This window comes from Lepisosteus oculatus, unplaced genomic scaffold, assembly GCF_040954835.1.
Source record: "Lepisosteus oculatus isolate fLepOcu1 unplaced genomic scaffold, fLepOcu1.hap2 HAP2_SCAFFOLD_64, whole genome shotgun sequence".
Lineage (NCBI taxonomy): Eukaryota > Metazoa > Chordata > Actinopteri > Semionotiformes > Lepisosteidae > Lepisosteus > Lepisosteus oculatus.
Window position 1 is genome coordinate 889,593 of NW_027168193.1, and position 17,887 is coordinate 907,479.

At 45.3% G+C, this 17,887-nt stretch overlaps 4 non-coding genes across 4 annotated transcripts; 3 read left to right on the forward strand and 1 right to left on the reverse strand.

The window, feature by feature from the left end:
• The first annotated feature begins 4,121 nt into the window (after window positions 1-4,121).
• On the forward strand, window positions 4,122-4,192 carry trnag-gcc (transfer RNA glycine (anticodon GCC)). Its single transcript has one exon. It is a non-coding gene; the product is annotated as a tRNA-Gly (tRNA).
• A 422-nt stretch (window positions 4,193-4,614) lies between these two features.
• Window positions 4,615-4,756, reverse strand: LOC138232886 (U4 spliceosomal RNA). Its single transcript, XR_011187328.1, has one exon. It is a non-coding gene; the product is annotated as a U4 spliceosomal RNA (small nuclear RNA).
• Window positions 4,757-5,409: 653 nt separating this feature from the next.
• On the forward strand, window positions 5,410-5,481 carry trnag-ucc (transfer RNA glycine (anticodon UCC)). Its single transcript has one exon. It is a non-coding gene; the product is annotated as a tRNA-Gly (tRNA).
• An 8,889-nt stretch (window positions 5,482-14,370) lies between these two features.
• Window positions 14,371-14,452, forward strand: trnas-aga (transfer RNA serine (anticodon AGA)). The gene has a single exon. It is a non-coding gene; the product is annotated as a tRNA-Ser (tRNA).
• The last annotated feature ends 3,435 nt before the right edge of the window (window positions 14,453-17,887 follow it).

Consider the following 17,887-nt stretch of genomic DNA (forward strand, 5'->3'; position numbering starts at 1 on the left):
TGCACTGCCTTTATCTGATAAATCTTTCTGTGGTTCGAGTGTATTAGTTCAAGGCATCGAAATGGGTTTTATGAAAGTGCCTTTACACTGTGTACATCTACAATGTGGTTTAGTAACTGGATTTGTTAGAGTTGGGGTACGTCCTTCGCTACCTGTTAAAGGGGTAACTCTTATTCTTGGAAATGACCTGGCTGGGGGTAGAGTATAGCATATTGTTTGATTGGTTTTGTCTTCATTGTCCAAACATTAGATGTTTGTTTTTATGGGTGGGGGTGTTACGTCCCAGAGAGTGTTCTGTGTGTGTTTTTTCTGTTATGTCCACACTGTTGACCCTTGATTGTTCTCCCTTCCCCATTGGCCAACCATCACACCACTGTTTCAATATGATGTCATCATCAAACAGCCCTCAGCCAATCAGAACACATCTTATTCACTATATAACATGGAGGCTTTCAGAAAGAAGAGGCCTTTCGTTTGAATTCGGTCCCGTTCGGTTTTGGTTTTCGCTTTGCTTCGCTTTGCTTCTTGTTATTGCTTCGGCTTCGTTTGTTGGTTTGTTTTGCTTTGTGTTTGTGTATTTTCGTACAGCTTCGGCTTTGTTGTTTTGTTGGTTTACATTAGTTTCTTTGTACTTTCATTTGTTTGTGTGTTCTTCCTTGTTTTGTCATTCCCTTGCCCCAGTGTTACATGTTCAACTTTTGTGATCTTTTGTACCCTGCTCCTGTTTATTACTCTTGTTTTCCCTTATTTGTATTCCTGGTTCACTTGTGTTTTTGTGTGAACTTTTGTATATAAGGTTAGTTTAGGTTGTTGGGTACACTTTACACACTTAGTTGACTTTGTATTAGTACGCTAGTTTAGTACGGGTGAGTGCCATTTGTCTTGTATGGTTTTGGGTAGTCAGTGCAGGTTAGCTAGGGTGTTGAAGACGCCGAAGACCGTGTGTTTCGGGGTTTCTTTTGTAGTCAGATTAGCTTTCCCTCACTGTCCTAGCCAGCTCCATTTTGTTTATTTTCTTTTCTTTGGCACCACTCTAGTTCCTTACCCTTATCACGCTTCCTAGTCCCTCACCAGAATCCCCCTGCTTCCAAAAGAATTATCCTAAATGATACACCCCTTTACCCCTAGACACTTGGGGTCGTAACAGACCGCTAACTCGTTTCCTTAGCTTGGATTTAAGCCACGAAGCAGGCTTCTACTGTATAAACGTCTAGAGGAATCACAAACTATTTGAGAGGCCATCATCCCAGGGGGAACTGACAAAGTCTATGCCTAAACACCTAGCGCAGTCTCTCGAAAGACTGTCAAAAATCGATTTCTCCGTTTGCGTTGCAAGTAAGTGAAAACGCAATCTCAACCCAGAGCCACTTGGCAGCAGCGGAACGTAAATACTGTTACTGCTCGATACCGACGTTAGCCTACGCTCGATACCATGTTCAGCCACCGCTAGAAAATGTTCGGCTCTAGTACCGGAGCAAACGACAGGAGGGCCAATGTCGAACGGGCACACGTGTCAGACATGGAGAGCGACTAGGATGGGATTCGAACTCATGCGTGCAGAGCACAGTGGATTAACAGTCCATTGCCATCGCCTCGTCAAGGAAACTGGGCTGTCCGGACATGAGTTGGCGCGCTCCAGATGATCTTTTTCTTTTTTTTCCCTCGTACTCGAGGGTCATTTTCCTGTTCCACATGCGATTTCAACATATTCCTTGGGAGATGTCAAGCCAGCAAGCCACTGCTGTGCTTCAGTGGCCAGTGTGGAGTTCAGTGGCCCTGTTGTACACAGAAAGCACATTGAGCTCCTTGGACATGAAAAGTTCCAGATAAAAGCCATTTGTCATCCTTTCTCTTGGTGTCGATGTTGCTATTGTATGTAAAGGTGGCAACTTGCTCAGCGAGCAGGCGGAGCACACACCGAATGCAGATGTGTCTGAGTGGTGTGTCCAAGTGGCTGCAAAAGGACGGCACTCCTGGGGCACCGTGGCTTAGTTGGTTAAAGCGCCTGCCTAGTAAACAGGAGATGCTGGGTGAGCCTGGGTGATTCTCGATGATTGCAAGCCATACAGCCTCCGCCATGCTTCCCAGGTGGGATGAGGTTTTGGAGTTGGTATGCAGTGTTTTGTTATCTCCAAACATAACGCTGTGCACATTTACCAACAAGTTCAACCTTTGTCACGTCTGTCCACAGAACATTGTTCCAGGAGTTGCTGTGGAACATCCATGTGGTCTTTAGCAAACTTGAGAGGGGCAGGGTGGTTTTTTTGGGGGGGAGAGCAGTGGTTTCCTCCGTGGTGACCTCGCATGATCACCACTCCTGTTCAGATTTCTTCTTATGGTGGACTCATGAACACAGACGTAAGACAAAGTCAACCACCTGTTCGCTAGATCCCATCCCCACTCAGCTAGTCAAAGATTCCCTTGAAGGACTGGCAGGACCTATAATTAGTATGATGAATGCATCGCTTGCGTCAGGCGTTGTACCTGATCAATTTAAGGTAGCGGTTGTTAGACCGCTCCTTAAGAAGTCAAATTTGGATCCACAAGTTCTTAACAACTACAGGCCTGTCTCAAAGGTCCCATTTCAATCTAAAAGTCTTGAGAGAATAGTTGTTGCCCAATGTCAATCGTATCTGGATTCAAATAATATACTTGAGAAATTTCAGTCTGGTTTCTGAAACTGCATTAACATGAGTCGTAAATGATATTCTTTTAGCTACTGATGCAGGGAATGCAATAGTGCTAGGTTGCAACAGTGCTAGGAATGCAAACTTTAGGTTGCGCTTCTTCATGCTGCATCATTGGCATGAGTGGAGCTTTTTAAACGTCTGTACTTACTGCGCCCCATAAGAAATCGTTTGTCCCCGTTCAAAAGAGATTGTGCGATGTCCTGCACCATTCGCAAAGCAAACCTTTGACAGTTTGAAAAGAGGAATTTATTCTTCTTCCTGAACGTGCAGTAGTTACAAAGTTGAACGTCTTCACACGATCTGCTACAGTTTTCAGTGGGTGGGCTTTGTCAGATGGCTTGGGAAAACGCACTGTGTTTCGGCTCGGGAAACATCATGAGCAGTGTCCTGCATGTTTTCTGTGTATAGCTGTCTTTTAACGCACACAGAACTCATTCGAAATCCTTGATTTCTCCAATTAACAAGGGTCCCTTAAATGATGACTCCAAGTAACATCTAATCAGATTAGTTTCCTTTGAGCTGGTTCAGAGTTTGCTCAAGAGTTTACCTTTCACAGATGCGCAAAAAAGAATGTTGGGGGTGCATGCTTCAAGGCGCCTTACAGCTGTAGGGAGTGATTCGAGACGATTCCTGGCGTGTGCTCGTTCCCATATACCGTACGCCCCGGGGTGCAGTGCTAGGATGACGTACAATACCGCTTGGGCACGTAACGACGTTATATGCAAGTGCGGGACGTGAGGGTTTTTGTTTGTTCGTTTTGTTTTGCTCTGCTTTGCTTTGTTTTGCTTTCCATCGCGTTGGTAAGAGCGTAAATAGAAAGGCGATTCCTGCGTCTATCACTAACGTAAGAGCTATTTCAAGTGCGACGTGGTGCGGCTTTTCAAATGCTTGTGGGCATTTCTCTGTTGTTGATTCTTTTTTTGTGTGTAACAAAGTGGCATTTTCATGTCCGGACGGGGAGACTTTATCATTCCGACATGAAGCCACCCTTAAGTCCTCTGAGGCTTGTCTGTCTGCAAGGCTTGTATTTTGGAAATGTTTTTTTGAAACGGAGAACGACTTTGAAATAGGCTTCTGCCAGCGCCTCGCGATCCAGGTAAGATTGTAGCAAGAATGCAGCGGCGGTGGGGCTTTCTGTAGTCATGGCCGGTTGGTTAAGGCGATGGACTAGAAATCCATTGGGGTCTCCCCGCGCAGGTTCGAATCCTGCCGACTACGTTGTCCGCCTCCAGTCGGTGTGTTTCGGCGCAAGCAAAGAAGCGCGCCTCTTTGCTGTTCCTGGTGGTTTTAAAACACCCAATCGCTTGTACCCGCTGCCTTGGAAATAAGTTCTTCAGCGTCCGCGAATGGCATTTTGCAGCTGGAAGCAGATGTCAACGCGTTTTGCACAGAGCACCAAAAAAGCGTCTTTTTTGAAGGCCCGGGTATTGAGCATTGGTGGTTCAGTGGTAGAATTCTCGCCTGCCACGCGGGAGGCTCGGGTTCGATTCCCGGCCAATACAGTGGCTTTTGCAGCGAGCGGCTCCATCACTTGCATCCCCTTGCAACTCGCAACTGAAAACCCACTGAAGCTAAGCAGGTGTGAGCCAGGTCAGTACCCGGATGAGGGTGAGCTACAGGGAAACGATTTCTTATGGGGCGCAGTAAGTACAGACGTTTAAAAAGCTCCATTCATGCCGACGATGTAGCATGAAGAAGTGCAACCTAACGTTTGACAGACAAAAGCCGGGCGCCGCTACGAGCAATATGAAATCAAACTGACAGCACACAGCGTTTCGCGCTGACTCAAAAGTGATCTCGACAGACGCTGTTCTCTGCATAACGCTGAAAGAGCTAAAGAGCGTTTCTGTTGAGACGTAACAAGCTCGTTTCTTTCTACCATGATGTCACCATGACCAAATCTGTCTTTAAACACCTTGCTCAGTCTCTGACGAGACTGTCAAAAATCGCTTTCGCCGATTGTATTTCAAACCGGCGGAAGCGGGGTATTGGGAAAAGTTTTCAACTAGCAATAATCGCACCTTGGCTAAACCTCACAGGCTACGATACTGCCACTGCGCAAAGCTGACGGTTGCCAGGCAACCGCGGGGATCCTATGGAAATCGTTATCGATCGTCTCATGGCATGTCCTTGCGGTAACGCTTCATATTTGTCGTCTTCTTCTTCTTCTAGCTTGAGGTTTTGAAGAATTTCATGACAGACAAGGGCTCCGTTGGGAACAAAGGGAGTTGTGAGAAAACCGTTGCTTATTTTCAGCAGCAGAAATACAACCCTTTAAATACAAGATGACAGAACAATGACGAAGGGCATGCCGGGAGGAACTCATGCACTACTGAGGAAAGGGGGCGGGCACGTACAGTTCACATTCAAGCCACAAGTACTCTTCTCGGATGTTACACAAACAAATCCTAACGTCTTGAAAGCATTGCAGCATGTTTGTGTCCCACTTCCCGTGGCTGCAGGACGACTGACACGAACGGACAAACACAATCTGTGGCGTTTAGCGTGACATAGTCTTGCAGGCATCGTGCTGTCTCACTGCAATACTATACCGCTGGAAGAAACAGTCCATCTGGCCATGAAACTCATTTGAACGTCTAGCTACAGCAACTAACAATATCATGATTTATTCAGGATGTGTGGAATCAGCACGTCCCGGAGACAGCTTCCGAAATCGTGAGCATTCTCTGGTGGTGTCCTGCAGGGCTCCTGTGGGCGTGCGTTGGTGGTATAGTGGTGAGCATAGCTGCCTTCCAAGCAGTTGACCCGGGTTCGATTCCCGGCCGACGCAGTGGCGATTGGTTTTAAATGCTGTCATGAGCCTTGGATTGTGACTAGCAAAGCGAAGCCTTTTGAAAGAGCTAAAGCACTGCAAAACGGAATTGAAGGAGAATCTTACAGGGGATTCTGAGCGGTGTCTGCATGCACGCAGTCCGATACAGGTGCTGAAAGCTTGAGCTACTCTCAATGTCATGCTGCCTTTCCCCGGAGTAAATCTGTTACATTGAAAGAATGCTTCTGGCAGGTTCAAAAAGGGACCCTTGTTAATTGGAGAAATCAATGATTTCGAATGAATTCTGTATGCGTTAAAAGACAGCTATACACAGAAAACATGCAGGACACTGCTCATGATGTTTCCCGAGCCGAAACACTGCATTTTTCCAAGCCATCTGACAAAGCCCGCCCACTGAAAACTTCAGCAGATCGTGTAAAGACGTTCAACTTTGTAACTACTGCACGCACAGGAAGCAGAATAAATTCCTCTTTTCAAACTGTCAAAGGTTTGCTTTGCAAACCCCACAGGACATCGCACAATCTCTTTTGAACAGGGACAAACGATTTCTTATGGGGCGCAGTAAGTACTGTTACTGTCACTGCTCGATACCGACGTTGGCCTACTATACCATGTTCAGCCACCGCTAGAAAATTTACAGCTCTAGCACCGGAGCAAACGACAGGAGGGCCAACATCGAACAGGCACACGTGTCAGACATGGAGAGCGATGAGAATGGGAACCCATGCCTGCAGAGCACAATGGATTAGCAGTCCATCGCCTTAACCACTCAGCCACCTTGTCGACGAAACTGGGCTGTCCGGACATGGGTTGGCGCGCTCCAGATGATCTTTTTCTTTTTTTTCCCTCGTACTCGAGGGTCATTTTCCTGTTCCACATGCGATTTCAACATTTTCCTTGGGAGATGTCAAGCCAGCAAGCCACTGCTGTGGTTCAGTGGCCAGTGTGGAGTTCAGTGGCCCTGTTGTACACAGAAAGCACATTGAGCTCCTTGGACATGAAAAGTTCCAGATAAAAGCCATTTGTCATCCTTTCTCTTGGTGTCGATGTTGCTATTGTATGTAAATGTGGCAACTTGCTCAGCGAGCAGGCGGAGCACACACCGAATGCAGATGTGTCTGAGTGGTGTGTCCAAGTGGCTGCAAAAGGACAGTGCTCCTGGGGCTCCGTGGCTTAGTTGGTTGAAGTGCCTGCCTAGTAAACAGGAGATCCTGGGTTCAAATCTCAGCGGTGCTTTCTTTGTTCTGTCTTCTCAAACAGAACTGGTCCTTATGGACAACCGCCTACGGCTAGACTTGCAAGTATTCATTTCCAATCTTTAACGCGACTTGTTTTTCTTAAAATGGATGCAACTTGCAAAACATGAAATACAAACCTTGCTAATCAGCGCTAGCGGCTAGCAAAAAAAAAGAAGTCAGCAATGTTTTTTTTCTTTAACCTTAACCCTGCTAACGGAGACGAGTTAATCGACCGAGTCTATGCAGCTTAAACGGTGCGCAAGTCGGGTTCTTAGCTGAAAGGGTGGTAAATCACGCTCACCCCAGTCCTTAATCTTTTAAAGAGGATACAAAATTGAACCTAGTCGCCACATCACATACATCCTGTTCAATGATAAAAAGGTAACATCTATCCTCGCTCCAGAGTAAATCTCACGTTGAGGGCATCTTTTTTTTCACTTTACCGTGCGTCGGGCTCGGCTGCACAGAGGAGAGAGCAGAGCAATGAGGTCACGGGGACGGGGGAGTCACACGCTGGCGGTTTGAATACGCGGAAGATCACTGAGGGATCCACAGTATGTGGACCCTCCGTGCGCCATCAGTCCGCACTCCGGACTCTGAATCCTGCCATCCGAGTTAAGATCTCGGCGGAACCTGAGGCGCAGTTCCTTCTTAAAACGTAATCTGGTGAGCATTTCTAGAATCGTACTTGTATAGATGCAGCCTTTAATGTGTTGCTAGGTTAAAATTGATGACTTCTTGTATTTCAGTAGGCAACTGCCCTCTTGATTTCGGATTTAATTTCTTTATTACAGGGACGCTTTTATGAAGACAGAGTCATGCTCAGGTACTTTGCTTGATGGAGGAAGCTCATTTCGGACTCTGTGATCTGCTCACCTGGAAAGGTCTGCTGTACTACTACAAGAGAGAAGTAGGGTCTGGAAGAAGGGACAATTTTATGATGCTTTGGAAGATAATGTTTTTTTTTCTTATACTGAAAATGAAAGGTAGTTGTTTCTATATGGACTCAGTCTTTGGAAATTGTGTATATATATATTTCAGTGATCCCTCAGCCATTCCTTCTGTATTGTAATTCAATTTCTCTTTTAAAATTCCTTTCCCACTTCTAGGACCTGCAGTTGCTGAACTCCACAATGGCTTCTATTGGAAAGTCTGTGACTGAGACCAAGTAAGTGTTGACTTTTTTATGAAACCATTATTTATTTTGGAGCAATGAGCAATTCTTATATAAATGCAATAAAATCATTATGCTCAAACTATGAGAGAGAAAATTAAGGATAATTTAAGAAATCAGTCTTAGCTTGTTTCTATACACAGATGGTATTATTTATTTTCAAAGGAAACCCGCGAGGATTCCTCTGGTGTGCAAGATGTGCCTGAATACTTTTGATCAGCTTCCTGCTCACTTGAAGAGGGCGTGTATGAAGCACGCCACGGCAGAAGAGATCAGGATGGCCTCTCAACAGGCGAGGGAGGACATGATGAATCACCTGAAGAACGAGGTCATCGTGGATTACCACAGAATAGAGATCGTGTCTGGTGAGGCAAACAGGATAGTGGTTTTAAGACTGCTAGAGTCCTTGGGCCTTTTTGTACATGGGAAGCCTGAAGACACATTGGCAAGGTGAGATATTTTTAATCTGTAAGGCTTCTGTAGTTTCTTTTTGAAATCATTGTTACAACATATTATGTAAAAGCATGTTGAAAAGAATCTACCTGCATTCCAGCGGCCCTGAACAAGAGGCCGCTGTCCAGGAGGAAGAGATGCCAGAGGCTGCTCTAGAAACTGAAACAGAAGCGGATAAGGAAGGGGAAGATGTGAGCTCTGAAGAATTCTATCAGCAGTAAGACTTTTTATTTTTCAGATGTATCTATTTTTTACTAAAATTCTTATTTGTCTTATAGGTATAAAATGTTTAAACCGGTGTTTTATATCCTTACAGGCCCTGAGTAGTTAAAAAGTATCAGCAGGCTCTCCGGAAGAGAGTGGCTCAAGCTGGACTCTATAGAAAGCACTCCCTGGATGCTCCTCTCCTGATTGGATTCAAACAGTACCTTACCAAGGATCTGGGAGTGGCAAATTATTCTCAGGAGGTATTTATTTTTTAAAGGCATTTAAAATTAAGCAATGGTATCTTCATTGTAAATGTTTTTATTTCTTAGCTTAAAATTCACCAATGTGAAATGATGTCAGCCATAAACATCATGACTCTATTGACTCAGGAGCCAATGGTGTGTCGTTAAGGGTCGGAACTCCCGTCTTCCCCCCCGGCCGGTCGGTCCGGAGCCTCAAGGTCCCAAAGCCCCATGGTGGCACATCCCTCGCTTTAGGTGTGTGAAAGTGTGTATTGGTTTGGAAGGGGACCATGTCTGCAGCGGGGTTGAGTGCGCTCTATTATAAACCTAGGGAATCGGGTAGTTACGTCGGCGCGGGGAGTCTGGTGAGGGCCGCGAGATCCCGGGGTGTGAGCAGCGCCAGCCGCGGCCGGGTGGCCGAGTGGTTGTCCGGCCAGGCTGCTTATACTCTGCACAAGCCGGCGCATTTTCATTGTCAAAGAGCGGACCTCGGCTCTGAGACCCTATTACAAACTGCAGGACTACGCAGGCGACGATATTAAGGGCTCCTTCTATGCAGAAGAGCTACAGAAGATAAACCCTGATGTTGAGAACGTCTACCGCATCCAAACGATTTTAGCAGCCAGGGGTCGTGGCAAAAACAAACAGCTTTTGGTAAAGTGGCGCGGCTGGAGCGATAAATTCAATAGTTGGGTAAAGGCTTCCGAGCTCCGAGACATATAGAGGTGGTGAAAAATGCCACCAGTAATTCATCCTCAAAGATGTTTCCAAAGAACACCAATGCGTGCTTCACAGAGCATCTGGCAAAGGCGATTGCCCTGGACGGGAGCTGGGAAGTGGGCCTGGTCGAGCTGCACTATCCACATGCACTACACACTTTTGATGAAGACAAAGTTTTTCTGTTCGTCAGTGATGAGCTCAAGACTATATGGACCTGTATCTTACCGAGAGGGTACTACAGCAACATCGAGCAGCTCTTGGCATGAAATGAAACTGCAATGAAACGGCTGTGGAAAAATCCAAGTTAACGGCTGTAAGTCTTAAGTACAACCCCATTAGCCGGTCGGTAAGGATTGTTAGTGATAAACGGATTGTTATACAGGTGCATAACCGCCTGGCGAGGATGTTGGGTTTCAAGTCGGGTGTCGTGGGTGTAAAATCACCGCACCCCGTCGATATGACTGGCAGATTTAACACCATGTATATATACACCGATATCATAGAACACCAGTTAATAGGCGACGTCTACGCACCAATTTTGTGTTGTGTGCCCTTTAGAGGCGTGGATGGTGAATTCGTCACAGTATTGTACGACAAACCCCATTACGTGCCGGTGAGCATCGACCATTTTAACAACATCACTATTGAAATAAAGACGGATCAAAACGAACACGTGTCATTTGCATTTGGAAAGGTCATCGTCAAGCTGCATTTCAGACCTGTGAAAGCGACAAACATCTAAAAGGATGACGGTCATCAAGAGCTACGGGGATCCTTCTCTGTATACGCACTACTACAAACAACAGGCTGTTATGGATTACCAGGATTTTCAGGGCTACCGGTTCAGTACGGCGCGGGTATCGGGGGTATTTTCAGAGTGCTATTTAGAAAAGCCTGCCTTTTCTGAAACGCGGGTTTGAAAAAGCTAAGCTGTACATGGCATCGGCGGCTAAAAACATCGCCAAAGACGTGGTCAGCAACGTTACAATCGCTGCCATGTTTAAGGTGGATGCACATCAGCAGGAAGGTTCGGGTCTAGCATACATCCGCAGGGTTGTCAAGAGAAAAAGACAGACGTCATCATCTCACCGTCGGGGGCCTCCGAAACCTGATAAAAGAACGGCTAAGCGCAGACAGTCAACTCATAAAAGCTTCAGGTCGACCAAGAAGGGCGTGACACACCACAATCAACAAGACATGAAACGAGACATATTTTAAATATGGCTTTTGTTCACGGCGGGTCTGCAGAATGCGCCAAGTCGGAGCTGGACATATTTCAATTAGCGCCTACCCAAACAAGCATCGAGAAAAGCTTTTACATAGATGTTCCACCCCTCACAGCCCTAACAGAAAACGCACCTCTGGAGTTCTACGTCGCCGGCAACGGAGAAGATTATTTAGATTTAAACAACACCCTGCTCTATTTGACCTGTAAAATAACAGAAGCAGACGGTCAGGACATTGATGCGGCAGCCCGTGTGAGTCTGGTGAATTACCCCATCACAGCCATCTTCAGCCAGGTTGACATCACCGTAGGAGACCGATTGATCAGCCAGAGCAACAACTGCTATCCTTACAGAGCCTTTATAGAGTCTGTCCTGAACTACAGTGACGAGACGCTGAAGACGCAGTATTCAACAGGGCTCTTTTACAAAGACACAGCCAGTCAACACGAGTCCACAATTTTGGATGGTCCCAATCAGGGGTTCCAAAAAAGAGCACCATACACAACACAAAGTCGAAAACTGGAGCTCCTGGGTCACATTCATGCAGACCTGTTTTTTCAGGACAAACTACCCAAGTGGGCATTGATTCGTCGAATATACGTATATTTACGGCGAAAATACGGTAAATTATTTTCGCAGTAATTAATTTATTATATTTACTATATTTATTATACACGTGTAAATTAATTGCTGCGAAAATAATTTACTTCGTACACTGTGCAGAGTGCCGTATACTCCTAGTTGCGGCACACACGATACATACAGTAAAAAGCCTCAGGCACTGTGTTAGACGTGTTTTCGACGTTATATATGCGTTTATTCATGTCGTCGATTTTACGGTTGCAATTCGACGTTGATTATACGTCGAGGCGACGTATATATACGTATAGCCATATTTTCGCAGTAAATATACGTATATTCGACGAATCAATGCCCACAGCTTGGCATACAAGGGTTTTGCTGAGGGGGTCTTGCCACCTGCCTGAAAAAAAACAGTAAAATGTTTGAGTGCCTATAGAGTTTCTATTTTTATTTTCTTGACAAAAGTTGATACCATTTCCTGGACACCCCATCCCCCATCAGTGCGCGGTGCCCGGGGAAAAATCTGTAGGGGGGCGTCTGAAATTCTGAGGGGGGGATGATATTTCGGTTGAAACGGAGCTGTACGGTGCAGCTACCCAAATGAAATCTCGCAGCTATGCCATTGACTAGTGCTTCATGATAGAAGATAACGACTAGCAATCTGGTATTTGCGATGAAGTTCAGTTTCACATTTTTCGTCACTCTCACAGTTTGTATTGCCTGGAGCGAAAAGTACCATAAGCGTTCATTTTTGCAGCTACATGGATGTTCTGAATCGTTAAGAAAAAAATGTTGTAAAACCAACAGAAAGCACAGACTGCTATAACTAGTCCTAGTTATATAACGATTTTAAGTATAATGATAAACTACTGCAAGGAATCGGTCCACCTGAGCAAACAGGATCGTAATGTTGACACTCAATAACGACACTGATATGTGCAGTTCCTGGACGGATAGCCCTCCTGCCCATCAAACAGACTGAGTGACTGTTCCTGTCATTTAGTGTTGTCTGACCATTGACAAAGTACAACTATTTTTTTAGGGCGCAAATTAAGTTAGGTAAATCTTTTTGCCCAAAACTGAAGGGGCGACATTCCCCCCTCCCCCCGTGATGCCAGGCCTGTCCCCATCCTATTCCATAATGTCATTATATATAATACTATACAACAGTGACCGATCCTTACTAACTGCATGCGTTAAAATTGCACATCAGCTCATAGCAGGGGGCACATAGCCGCGATGTATTATCAATGTTAAATTTCAACCATAATATCGACAACATTAATAAACGCATACGTTGAGAAAATATCGAACCCAGCATATTTTCCGGTTATATACCACAATGCATTGCTAGTATTCGTTGGTCACCATTTTGGACACGTTTTTCAAACGTAGAAGTATATCTGCAAATATCTCAGCAATCCTCTTTTGACGAGTAAGTATGAACAATAATAATACTATCTGAATACATACAGATCTTTCTTAATATTATTTTGATTAAAATAGTATGTGAATAAGCAAAAAATGGCACATAAAATAGTGTGAATGGGGAAGATGACACAAAATCGTTTTGCCGTTTCTCTTATTCTTATTCTATGTTGTACTTTCAAACTTTGGGTACTCTTTAATTAGGACAGACTTTATTGCTCAACTGCTATGATGCAAGCCAAATTTTATACATTTATTTCAGCTTTGAGCTTAGTAAACCGTTCATTTTTTAGATTATACTAAAGAAGATATTAATCATCATTTATTTGGGAAGTAATATTATACAATTTTCTCCTAGCTGCGGTGCTGAAGTCCCACCCTACATCAACAGAAAAAGAAATAAAGGAGCACGCAATGTGTTACTTGAAGAATGCATATGCAAGGCAGGGGGCCAGGAGATCTGGACACTGAAAATAATAGGTTTTTGGTTCTAACTATTAGGACAATTAGACAGGGTTTGCAAATAGTGGACAAAAATTGTCTTAACTTCCATTGAAATATTTTTTTTTCTTGGAAATATAGAAGTTGTACATTTTAAAATGTATATTTGAATCAAAATGTGGTTTTGAGTTAGTGTGTTAAAGTAATTAGTTTTGTGTTTGTCATTACTATACTGTATATTGCCATGTTACCAGAATTTGTAGCTGAAGTTTAAGACTAGTTGTGTTTTTTATGATTATTGCCCATATGTTGATTGTTGATTGATTGTATACCATGTATAATTTGAAATACATATGTTTCAGGTGTGAATGTGTATTTTCAGAATACATTTCTAAACCTAATCATTGGCTTGGTTTACTTGTTTCTACGCCTATAAAATCTATCTTTGATGTATAATAGACCTCTACCCATATACGTATAATAGACCTCTAATGTTATCCGTATAATAGACCTCTAACCATATACGTATAATAGTCCTCTAAAGTTATCCGTATAATAGACCTCTAAAGTTATCCGGAACTCCAACCATATATGTATAATAGTCCTCTAAATTTATCCGTATAATAGAACTCCAACCATTTATGTATAATGAACGTCTAAACATAGACGTATAATTGACGTATAACTTTAGACGTATATTAGAATTTCATTCTAGACGAATTGTAGACCACTTTTAGACGTCTAAGGTATGCGTTTAATAGACGTATATTATACGTCTTTTGCCCACTGGGACTACTGAATGGCGTAGACCTGAAAATAAAACTCACGCGCAACAGAGATGGTGAACAAATCCCGACTAAACCGCTTCAACCGCTTCAACCAGACTTCCAGAATGGACATTGCATCGGTGAATATTTTAATCTGGTGGAAACATCCGGGAAGCCTCTGAAAGTCTTTTTTTGTGTGTAACAAAGTGGCATTTTCTTGTCCGGACGGGGAGACTTTATCATTCCGACATGAAGCCACCCTTAAGTCCTCTGAGGTGTGTCTGTCTGCAAGGCTTGTATTTTGGAAATGTTTTTTTGAAACGGAGAACGACTTTGAAATAGGCTTCCGCCGGCGCCTCGCGATCCAGGTAAGATTGTAGCAAGAACGCAGCGGCAGCAGGGCTTGCTGTAGTCGTGGCCGAGTGGTTAAGGCGATGGACTAGAAATCCATTGGGGTCTCCCCACGCAGGTTCGAATCCTGCCGACTACGTTGTCCGCCTCCAGTCGGTGTGTTCTGGCGCAAGCAAAGAAGCGCGCCTCTTTGCTGTTCCTGGTGGTTTTAAAACACCCAATCGCTTGTACCCGCTGCCTTGGAAATAAGTTCTTCAGTGTCCGCGAATGGCATTTTGCAGCTGGAAGCAGATGTCGACGCGTTTTGCACAGAGCACCAAAAAAGCGTCTTTTTTGAAAGCCCAGGCACCGAGCATTGGTGGCTCAGTGGTAGAATTCTTGCCTGCCACGTGGGAGGCTCGGGTTCGATTCCTGGCCAATGCAGTAGCTTTTGCAGCGAGCGGCTCCATCACTTGCATCCCCTTGCAACTCGCAACTGAAAAATCACTGAAGCTAAGCAGGTGTGAGCCAGGTCAGTACCCGGATGAGGGTGAGCTACAGGGAAAAACAAAGCTTCCAGCTGGAAGCGGTGTTAATGGTGCCGGCGGGGGGGCATTCACCCTGAGGTCTGTGCGGGTCCCAATTCCCCAGCATAGTGACAGAGAAATAAACATGTTTGGGCAACTTTGGTCACCCCCATTTAACTTCTGGGGTAGGAAAAGCACACTTTTCAAAACTTGTTTTTCAGCTCGAAATAAACGTGTTTTTTCAAACCTTGGAATCCCAATGTAACTGCCTGGCTCATTAGAGCCCACTGAGTCAGCCCTTAACCCCACTGTGCAGAAGTTGTCAAAACAGGTTTTTCAGCAGAAATAAACACGTTTGGGCAACTTTGGTCACCCCCATTTAAATTCTGGGGCAGGAAAAGCACACTTTTCAAAACGTGTTTTTCAGCTCGCTGTGACCTCTGTTTTACATCTCATCCAAAAGACAGCGCCCTTTTACAACACAGCGTCTCTGTCACTATCATAAGTGACTGCCATCATAAGAATATGAGTCCAATATTTTAGAATATAGTCAGAATGACATCTAACCTTACCTGTGGTGTCTTTAATCCCTATTGCTCAATGCATGGTGTACGTACTGCATAGATATGTCTTGAGAATGAGGAATGGGCCCCTGAGACCGTCATTTACCTGTTTCACAAATGATCGTATTTTACTAGAGATTCTGTTTGGGATTCAGATGTGCATTCGGACAGCAATCCCTTTCAAGAAATGATACGTACTGGATGAGGTCAAAGGTGCTGGAACAATGTATTTAGGATGTGTTTGCAGTGATTGTGTGTCTCCTGCTTCATCGCAGTGATATATAGATGTGCTCCTGTAATTTATTGGTACATGCCCAGGGCAGTAAGCAGTCTGAGGATTTATTTCCAGACGGCATAGAGCAGTGAAGCAGTGAAGTAGTGCAACACACTGGATCATTATATTATTAGAATCTATTCTACTTAAATTATTACATTATACACAATTTGAGTTCATTTTAAAAAGTAAAAGGTAATGAAAGGAATGCATTTTCATAAGAAAGATAATACCGATATGCATGTGATAATCTTCCTTATATCATGTAGTGCGTCAGTTGGACACTTTGTGGGCTTGAAATACAAAGCAAATCATGTTCTATGGTACAAGATAAATACAAAACGTAAGCTTTTATTTTAATTAGATTTGTTTATAAAGCATAAGCAATCATTTATTACATTAATATATGTGAAAATGACATTTTAGCATCATAATATTACATAAAGGTCTCTAGCTTCAACACAGTGATATATATATATATGCTCAGTGATTTATTGGTACATGCCCAAGTCAATAATCAGAATGAGGATTTATTTCCAGTCGGGCTACAGGTAGTGTTGTGAAATACTTCAACACACTGGATCGCAGATTTAGACCCCCTGCACTCTTACTCCTTAAAAACCAAAGAAATGAAGATATGTAGCAATCACATTGTAACAGGGGTGACAGTGACTTAATGCTTATACTAGTGGACTTTTGGTACCTTTAGGGTACGGTGTTCCCTGAAGGGCTCTCAAACCCCGCATTTCAGATGCCTAGCTGTATCGCTGATGTGTTGCACCTCAGAATCACTTTTAAACCTTACCTCTGGTATCTTTAATCACTTTTGCTCAACGCATGGTGAAAGTATTGCATAATTGTGTCTGAAAATGAGTAATGGGCACCTGAGAGACTCATTTGCCTGTTTCACAAATGATCATATTTGACTAGAGATTCTGTTTGGGATTCAGTTGTGCATTCTGACAGCAATCCCTTTCAAAAAACGATACATTCTGGATGAGGTCAAAGGTGCAGGAACACTGTATTTAGGATGTGTTTGCACTTATTCTGTGTCTCTAGCTTCAACACAGTGATATATATATATATGCTCAGTGATTTTTTGGTACATGCCCAGGGCAATAATCATTATGAGGATTTATTTCCAGATGTGCTAGGGGTAGTGTTGTGAAATACTTCAACACACTGGATCGCAGGTTTAGACCCCCTGCACTCTTACTCCTTAAAAACCTGAAGCGTCTGGCGTCTCGCCGACGTCGAACACCCCCCTCAGGCTGTACTCGTACTCGGCTAACTGCTGTGGAACCCTGCGTGAGCAGCCGCTGCGCCACGGTGACGGCTGGCGACCCACGGACGCCCCACTATCGGCCGGCTCCAGCCCCGGCTGGTCCTCTAGAGCCTCCCCACACGGCTCCTCCTCCCGAGCCCGGTAGGGGGCCAGGCGGTCTCGGTGCAGGACCACCACTCTCCCCCGTGTTCGCAACCTGACACGGTAGCAGACCTCGCCCACCACCCAGAGTACCTCAGCGGGCCCCTCCCACGACGGCGCCAGCTTAGGGCTGAGGCATTTGCGGCGGCGCGGGTTGTACACCCAAACCGAGTCCCCGGGCTGGAAGGCAGGCCCCCTGCAGCGCAGGTCGTAGTGCCGCTTCTGCCGGACCAGCCAGCAGTGCCGACCAGTCTCCGGGCGGCGGGCCGAAGACCAGGTCCACCGGGGTTCACATTTCCCGGCCCAGCATGAGTGAGGCCGGGGTGCACCTGGTGGATTCCTGGACCGCGGTCCTATACGCCCAGAGCGCAAGGGGGAGGTGGCGGTCCCAGTCCCGTTGGTGCCGGGACACCAGGGTGGCCAGCTGGGTGGTGAGCGTACGATTAAACCGCTCCACCAACCCGTTGCTCTGGGGATGCAGCGGTGTGGTCCGCGTCTTAGTGATCCCCAGGCGCTGGCACACTCTGGCGAAGACCTGGGACTTGAAGTTACGCCCCTGGTCACTATGTAACTCCTCCGGCACCCCCAGCCTGGCAAACATCCCCTCCAGCAGTGCATCGGCCACCGTGGGGGCACTCTGGTCCGGGAGGGCGTAGGCCTCGGGCCACTTCATAAAATAATCCATGGCCACCAAGACGTAGAGGTTCCCGGCCTCGGTGCGCGGAAACGGGCCCAAAACGTCCACCCCCACCCGCTCCATAGGAGCCCCCACCTGGTGTTGTTGGAGGGGGGCCCGAGAGCGCTC